This window comes from Acomys minous, assembly GCF_964271855.1.
Source record: "Acomys minous genome assembly, chromosome: 7".
NCBI classification, from domain to species: domain Eukaryota; kingdom Metazoa; phylum Chordata; class Mammalia; order Rodentia; family Muridae; genus Acomys; species Acomys minous.
The window spans coordinates 6,465,409-6,474,333 of NC_140488.1; the positions used below are offsets into that span (position 1 = coordinate 6,465,409).

An 8,925-nucleotide genomic window follows, 5' to 3' on the forward strand; every position below is an offset into this window, starting at 1 on the left:
TTGATGTAAACCAGTCTCCTTGATGTGACTACTCCCTGTCTCTTCAACTGGATCAGCTAAACAGATGCTTTTGGTAAGTGCCCCATTACCTAGCCTTGGACTAGCTTTTCAGCCTTTCTAGGCCCCAATAACAGTGCCCCTATTGTCACCAGGAAAAAAGTTACAGAAGAGAATGACTTTGCCCATTGTCCCACTTTATAGGCTGAAGTGCTGAGTCAAGGGCAACTCTCTGGCAGGAGGGACAAATCGCCACAAGGAAAAAAAAGCTTAGTTCTATAAAAACAGTTGTGCTTTGTGCCCACTTCATACCAAGCAAAAGGTAGGTGCCATCCAGATAATGGTCATGAGAGCACAGTACCTGGCCCTACAACAGACCAAGTTACAGGAATACCTGGTCCTACAGCAGGCCAACTCAGCAAAGAAGATTCAGGAGGACCCGTGATTGGGCCTTCAGGGCAGGTGTCAGAGGGAGGGAATGAGAGACCAGAAGAACTAAAATTGGATTTCAGGGTCACCGGGACAAAGGTTAAGAAATAGGCCTAAAGGGGAGACCAGTCATGATAAGGCATAGCTGACCAGCTGAGGGGTAAAGAAGCAGTCTGGCTGCAGGAGGGCAGGGAGAGTCCTGGAATCCTCTGTTTGGACAATGAAACTGTCAGTTCTCAGTTTGAATCTTGACACACTGACCTTTCCTCAGATGAGCTGGGCCAAGTTGCTCAACTACATCTAGGAAAGAGGGCCTGGGGCTCAGACTGAGCCTTGCCCAAGGCTGTTTGTGTAATAGCAGTCCTGGGAAGGCTTTGTGAGTTCCTGCCTGTGTGCTGGCCTGGAGTTTCTTTAAATAGTCCCTGGACTTCTCACCTGGATGTGTCCAGCCTGGGAACTCACAAGCCTCACAGATGTCTCCTTCTCAGGTCAAGTTCCTCTCCTCCATGAGATCCTAAACCCTCTCAGGATAAGTGAGCTGGTGCTGTCATCTGTTGACCCCCGGGGGCCAGGAGGCAGAGGGGCATACCGATCTTGCGTGATGTGCACATGACCTAGCTATCCCTATCTAAAATAAGGTTTCTTGAAGTACACCTGATGTGCATTCATCTTACCTGTTCCTCTTGCTGTCTTACCTTTCCACCAGAATGAATCTGGCCAAAGACTCCTCTGCCCCACCTTTCATCCTGAGGTCCTGTAAGTAAGAAAGACACTTCCTGCCTTGCAGGGTGGACACTGGGACATAGCTGAACTGTGGCACCTCATTTTTCTTAGCTTCAGATGGCCACAGTCCTTGTGGGAAGGTCCAAACTTCGAATTCCTTTTGCCTTACAAAGATGGCCCCCAACTGCTGATATGATTCAAATCCTAGGTAATAGTCATCACCACCCAGAGATACCTCACTCACCCTAACTCAAGATGCCTAAGAGAGGCCATCCACAGCAGCTTCCCCTTAGAGCTCCACAGAAAACAGACTATGGGTATAACAGTATTGTTTTAATAATTATCTTTATTGCCTATAGGTCCTGCTAGCAAGCAAGCAAGACAAAGACATATGTTATATTTTAAAATAGCCTTAGTCAACCTGGGCCAGGGCTGGTATCAATCCTCTAAACTACCTCCCATGGTGGGGCAGCATGGCATACCTGCCTCAGTCCCATGCCCTCTGCTTCCAATAACTTCTATCAAGCTACCTCGCATCCTGTGCCTTTAGGTAAGGGACACTACATCTGGGGACTGAGGTGCTCCAGGTCCCTAGGGCTTGAGACCATTTTGTGGAATTCTTAGACCTTTATGTAAGGGACTCTACTTACAGTGAGTGAGGGCCTCCAGGTCCCTAGGGCTTGAGGCTATTTTGTGAAGTGTCTGTACCTTTAGGCAAGGGACACTCTATCTGGGGACAGGTCCTCTCTTGGTTCCCAGTGGTTGAAGCCCTTTTGTCAGGTTTCTGGAATGGAGAGTGTCAATCAGGTGTTTCTGATTTCAGGCCCTCAGGGGAAGAGTGTTGCTAAAGCTGGGTTTCACTTATTCGCGAACTGGGTAGGAGGCGCCACTCAGAGCCATTTTCTGAGGTGCCTTAAGAATTGTTGCCATACTATGCTGTTTGCATACACGGCCTTGTAGCTTTGAAAACAGTAGTTAATCCCCTGGAAGAGTGACAGGTAGACATAGCGTTCTAAATTCCTGCAATGGTTTTGGGGGTGAGCTCCTGGGAGTGGATAGTCTAGTCTTTAGAATCTGTAGGAAAATGCAGGGGCCTGCTGTTTTGAATTTTTTATATTCTTGTTTTATTAGACACAGTCTATCTGTATAGCCTTGGCTGTCCTTGACTCACTTTGTGGACCAGAATGACCTTGAATTCACAACAATCGACCAGCCTTTTCCTCCTGAATGCTGGGACTAAAGGCAAGTGCCACCAAGGCAGAAACACTTTTCGCTCTTGAGTCGCCCCTGCCAGGCATTTCCAGAGCTGATTCATCTTGACTTCTCTCTCCTCTCTCAGGAAGATGAGCCTTTGGAGCATGGGGTGCCATTGGAGGCAAGAGGGAGCCAGGCGTGTTTGACAGAGGAGGTAGGTATTGGCAACCAGGTAAGCTGTCATGGTCATTAATGAACATGTGAGAAGGCTCTGTCCCCCAGAGGGAGGACTGCATAAAGCATGCATGGCCCTGTGCTGATGCCTAGGGAACCCTGAGTGGGAGCTGCCACTCTTGCCGTGGAAAACTGATTTTCCAGGAAGGGGAGCTAAGATGCACTTTGGATGGACTTTGTAAGCTCCGAACAGAGCAGAGAGGAGGCCAGGCCAGGTGGCCATCACTGCAGATTCCACCACAGGGCATGATGGCGCGTGCTCCAGGCTCAGCCATCATGTCAGGGTACAGTATTGCCAGGTGTGGGAGTGTGCCACAGTGAGAATCCTTGCACTCAAAGGCACACGCAGGCCCAGAGTCCTTTGGGCATAGGGCACCCCCCAGGAAAAACACGGCAACAAGTTTTGAGAGCTGCCCAAGCTTCAGGAGTCAGATTTAACTCACCCTTTCTTCCCCCTTCATTCCTCTGAGCTGCAACAAGTCCATTCCTGTGTTCCCAAGAATATCAGCAGACACACAAGCAACCTCCTAGACAGCTCTCAGTCCCAAAGCAGGGCAAGGGGCCTGGATCTTGGCCACATCACAGGAGCTGAGGCAGGTGAGGTGGAGGCCACCGCCACCCACTCAGGGCATCCATCTGTTGGCAATACGCTGGGCTCTCCCCAGTGGCCTAAGAGCCTCCTCTCCTTACTATACCAGGGGCCCTGTCAGTAGGGCATCATCTCTTGAGTCTTCTGGCAGACTAGTAACAAAACTGGCTGACCCACACTCTCCCTCACAAGGTGTCCTCAACAGAAAGAGGATTGATGTGGTTCACTTCCTTCTCCTCAAGTACACTAGGAAGCAGCTGACATCTAAGGCTCAGATTCTGTACATAGTCCTCCGCGGTTACGAGGAATACTACCCTGTCATCTTTTCTAAGGCCTCTGATTGTTTGAGGCTGCTCTTTGGCCTGGAGATAGTGGAAAGAAACGCCCTTGACCACATCTACTCTGTTGCTCTTGCCCTTGGGATCACCTACCATGGCACTCAGCATGGTTTTCCAGGCGTAGCCAAGACAGGCCTGCTACTAATAGTGCTGTGGATCATCTTCATAGAGGACAACTGTGCTAGTGAGCAGGCCTTGTGACGCGTACTGAACAACATGGGGCTGTGTGTGGGCAGTGAGCATTTCATGTACGGGGAGCCCAGATGTCTCATCACGGAGCATTTTGTGCAGGAAGGGTATCTGGAAGACAGGCAGGTGCCTGACAGCGATCCTCCTTCCTTTGAGTTCCTATGCGGCCCAAGGGTCCGCGCCGAAACCACCAAGATGAAATTACTCAAGTTTTTTGCCAGCATCTTTAAGCAGGATCCCAGAGCCTACCCCTTTAGATATGCAGAGGCTTTGAGAGAGGAGATAGACAGGGTCTAGGCCAGGAGGGCCGGGCAGATGGCCCTTCTGGCTCTGCCCTGCACACGTTCTACTTCCCACACGGGCAGTTCCCATCCAACCCCAGCACAGGCAGAGTCAGTCATCTAAGTACGTCACCATCATGTGACACAGGGTGGGAGGAGCTGTGTGAACCACTCTCTTCTGTTCTTCCCTCTACTCTGTCCTGTCTGGGTGGCTTGAGGTTGTCTTGTTGTTATAGAATGTTGCTACCTTTACTACAAGGCTCATGAACCTGGGATGTCTTAAGTCTGCAAATGGATTTAGCAATGCCCTTGCTGTTGTTCATCCACTTCAGGAGAAGGGTATTATTGTGTAAACAAACGAGAATGACTTCCTTCTATGTTGTGCTATTTCCCAAGCTACGATGGCATTCTAAGTGGACGTTCCCAGGCAATGGGGAAGGCCTTGGCCTTTCCCTGACAAACAGAATAAAATGATCTCGATTGCTTCCTCAGTTTTTGTCTCCTGTTCTGGGCAACTGCAGTGAAGGCAAAGGGAAGGTGAAAGCAATTTTTCTGCATGCTCTCTCTGAGCACCAGCTGCTTTGTGAGAGGTCCTGGGTTAGCAGGCAGCCTTAAGGCTGGTCTACCCTCTTCTAGGAAATGGTGTAGCTCAAGTGCCCCAACCCTGTCAGGAGGACAGGTGAGAACTCCCTTCACAGCACAAGTACAGCAATGTTGCTGAGGGGTCACCTTCAGCTAGTAGCCCCAAGTTGGTGGAGTAAACCAAGGCCCTTATGGGTCTCAGAATTAACTAACCAGGAACAGGGCCTGGGGGGTTTGAATGACTTAGGGCTGGGAGAAGGGAAAACTGCTCCAAGCTGCTGTGCTGCTGGACTTGGCATGGAGGACACGGGCTGGGGTTTCCTCGGTGACTGAACACTAGGATAACACATACAGTCAGAAAGGGTGTATCGCCATCACCCCCAAACAGGAAAGGAAAAGTGTGCAGACAGGAAGCCTCTCCTGGTGTTAGAGTTACAGAGGACACAGCACGTGTAGGGCATGGTTCACCTCTGCCCTCTGCACGTGTTCCTCCTCACACACAGGGTAGAATCATGGGAAGGTGAGGCCTAGAGCTCTTGGCAGGGCCTCTTCCACCTCTCTAGTCAGGAGAGACAGAGATGACTACTAAGGGTGTATTAGTGTGTTGTCTAAATGTGAAGTGTTCTGCACGTGTCCCTGGTATCCCCAGAGGACAGAAGAGGATGCCACATTTCATGGAAGCAGTGTTCCACACGCTTGTGAGTTTGCATGTCAGTGCTAGAAATTGAACCTTCCTCCTGCAAAACCAGGAAGTGCTCAGCAAAGCTCTAGTACCAGGCCAATTTGTTTTTTAAAAAACAAACAAACAGACAAAAAAATATTTCAATCCCCGTATAGGAGAGTGTGAGGGAGGACTCATGCATGCCTCAGTGCTGGTGGGGAGCCAGAGGATATATCTCAAGTTGGCTCTTCCTTCCACCTTGTGGTGTTGGTACCTAATTGGCTTCTGTTGCTGCTGCAGTATGCAGTCCAAGCTGGCTGCCTGGGAGATTCTGGCCCATTCTCCTGCCTCTCCTGCCATCTTGCCAAAGGAGTGCTAGGATTCCTGCATCAGGTGCTAGCTGCTGCATCCCACTATTTATGCAGGTTGCAGGGAGGTAATCAGACAGATCCTCAGGCATGAGCAGCTACCACTCTTATCCTGTGATCTGTCCCCCCCAACCAGAAGATAGCATTCTAGCTCAGTTCTCTAGTGCAGTTGTGACCGAGATCTTAACATGTGTCCAACAAGCAGGAGGATTTAGTAAAGTTTATTCAGGAAATTTCATTCTGGCTGCTTGGCTGTCCCCTGCCCCTCCTTTCTCTGTGGTTCTCTCCCCTCAAGGAACTGCACCTAGAGGTTCACAGTCAGGTCCCCACTTCCCAGATGAGGAACTTTCAGGCATCCTAGCATTGGGAACGTCCGCTCTTCACACCATTTTGTGAGGTTTCTCAAATGGAGAAAGCCACTCTGATCTTTCTGAATTCAGGTAGGCACTTTGCAGGGACCCTAAAGGTCTCTCTTTGAGTACCAGGGGTGTGGAAGTCACACAGCTTTGTCCCTGTGGTCAGCCTAGCCCAAATGCCTCACACTGTATGGATGAACCCCCTTTCCTTCCATTCTGAAGAACCCAGCAGAGACATCATTTTTAGGCACTCCCGGAGGAAAAGATGAGTGAGTAGCTTATAGGGTACGCACAGGTCCTGAGAGTGCACTGTGGGAGCTCTGGTCTGGTTACAACAACTTTAGATAATCAGGGTCAGATGGTCTGTTGACCTGCACCCAGCAGCTACCAACATGGGGCAGTGAGCCCCCTCCTTTCCCGATCAGGGGCCTCTGTGGATAGAAGGCATTAGAGAGGTTCCCAGAAAGAAAGAGGCCCCAGGACTTAGAAAGAGGCCCCAGGACTTAGTCAAGACTGAAGATCAGACTTAGTCTCAGAAGCTGCAACACATGTCCATGGCCACTGACAGCCAAGTGCAGTGTATCCTGCTGTGGGTCTGGCAACAAGTCTCATGTGACTTAGAGGAAGAAAGGGCAGCTCCCTAAGCTTCTGCATCCCCATCTGCATCAGGGACCTTGGGGGTTGGGGTGTCTCAGAGCCATTTTGTGAGATTCCTGGAAGGAGAAAGCCTCGATTCTCTTTTGAAGCAAATGGGCAAGAGCATAGGGTGGGCCGAAGGGGCCTCTCTCAGGATAGGTGGGCCACAAATAGTGCTGCTTCATGGAGTGGTTAGCAGGCCAGCCAGGAGGGCTGTGCCCAGGGGCTCCTCCTTGGGGATTTAGCACAGGAGCCTGAGAGCAGACTGTGCTGGCTCTGGTCCAGAAACAAGCACTTCAGATCATCTGGGTCACATGGTCTGGTTTCCCTGAAAGAGTATCCCATCATCCCCAGGGTGAAAGTCAGACCTGAGAGTGGATGGCACAGTGCAGAGAGAGGGCCCCACAGCTGTCCCCTTGTGGTGAGGGAGCACTGTGCCAAACAGGTTCTCAGTTGCTGGAGTCAGCCCTTTGCCCTGTAGGGCACTGTAGACAAACACACAGGAGCTATTTTTAGAGGTCCAGTTATCCCTGACAGTGGCTTTGCATTCGGCATGTATGTAGGACCTGAGACACGACAGCAGAAGCCCCACCCCATCTAGAAGGCATCCACATGGTGTTTCCACCTATGTGTACTTGGAAGAGCAGGCTGATCCCACTCCTCTCCAGGCCTTCAGTGCATGATGCCATTTGGGGACTTCAGAAAGAGAAGGGGACCAAGTGTCTGTCAGTCAAGTTGTGTGCTCTGAGTGCCTCTGGGAAACTGACCCACAGATTGACATGCATTGCAGGCAGACAGGCAGACAGGCAATGCAGGCAGACAGGCAGACAGGCAATGCAGGCAGACAGGCAGACAGGCAGACAGGCAGAAAGGCAATGCAGGCAGACAGGCAGACAGGCAGACAGGCAGACAGACTGGGATAATTAAGCTACTCTGTATAGGTTTAACAGTGGTGAAGGAAACTAAGGCTGACTTATATGAGTGATCCCCTCACCAAGCTTCCTCATCTGCCTTCTGTGACCTCAGGGTCAGCACATGTGGGGAGGGTTATAAGTGATGATTGTGGTTGTGAGTGCTCAGAAGATGCCTCAGCACTGACATACAGGAATGAGATCCTCGTCCACCCTCTCGGGTTCACCATGGCAGGGGTGGTGGGATGGCCAGGCTATCAGGGCCAACTGACAGCACAGGTTGGACCTGAGAATCACTTCCTAGATAGAGGCTCTAGACAGCGGTAGCGCAGCCTGCCACTGAGCGGGGGCCATGTTCTTGGTCTACAGAGCACAGGAGGGCTTCCACACTCCCTCAGCCACGGGGGTCCTAGGTGTTGTTCCTGTGGGCATCTGTCGGCGTCGCACCGTCCAGCGGATATAAGAAACCAACAACCAGACTTCTTCTCGAGATCTTTACTCAGGATTAAGCTCAGTGGGAATGGCCCCGAAGAAGGGAAGGGCCAAGTTTAAGTACAACTCAAGGGCCAATCAGCTCATGCCAGGCGCCACCTCCTCATAGGTCCGCATCAGAGCAGGACTGCTGGTCATCAGATCACCAGTTACCCTTACACAGCCTTTTGCCATATAAGGACTTGTTTATCTTCGAGAGCGCTTGCCATCGGGATGGCTGAAGGCAGAAGCCTATGCCATATTAAGGCGCGGCACCTTTCTGCTTCTGGGATAACTCACTCATTATGATCATTTCTAGCTCAATCCATTCATCCACAAATTTCGGGAATTCCTTGTTTTTAATAGCTGAATAGTATTCTATAGTGTATATGTACCACAGTTTCTTTATCCATTTTTCTATTGATGGACACTTAGGCTGTTTCCATCTTCTGGCTATTATGAATAAGGCTGCTATGAACATGGTTGAGCAAATTTTCTTGTTGTGTGCTAGAGCATCTTCTGGGTATATTCCAAGGAGTGGAATAGCTGGGTCTTGAGGAAGCCCTATTCCCATTTTTCTGAGATAGCACCAGATAGATTTCCAAAGTGGCTGTACTAGTTTGCATTCCCACCAGCAATGAAGGAGTGTTCCTCTCTCCCCACATCCTCGCCAGCATGTGGTGTCCCTTGAATTTTTGATCTTAGCCATTCTGATAGGTGTAAGATGGAATCTCAGAGTTGTTTTGATTTGCATTTTTCTGATGATTAAGAAGGTTTAGCATTTCTTTACGTGTTTCTTAGCCATTTGATAATCCTCTGTTGAGAATTCTCTGTTTAGTTCTAAGCCCTACTTCTCAATTGGGTTATTTGGTTTGGTGGTGTTTAATTTCTTGAGTTCTTTATATATTTTGGATATTAGACCTTTGTCAAATGTAGGGTTGGTGAAGATCTTTTCCCAGTCTGTAG

At 50.0% G+C, this 8,925-nt stretch overlaps 1 pseudogene across 1 annotated transcript; it reads left to right on the forward strand.

The window, feature by feature from the left end:
* The first annotated feature begins 337 nt into the window (after positions 1 to 337).
* On the forward strand, positions 338 to 4,113 carry LOC311601939 (melanoma-associated antigen 10-like; annotated as a pseudogene). Its single transcript has 2 exons — positions 338 to 438; positions 3,276 to 4,113. The product of its transcript is annotated as a melanoma-associated antigen 10-like (transcript).
* Positions 4,114 to 8,925: the final 4,812 nt, after the last annotated feature.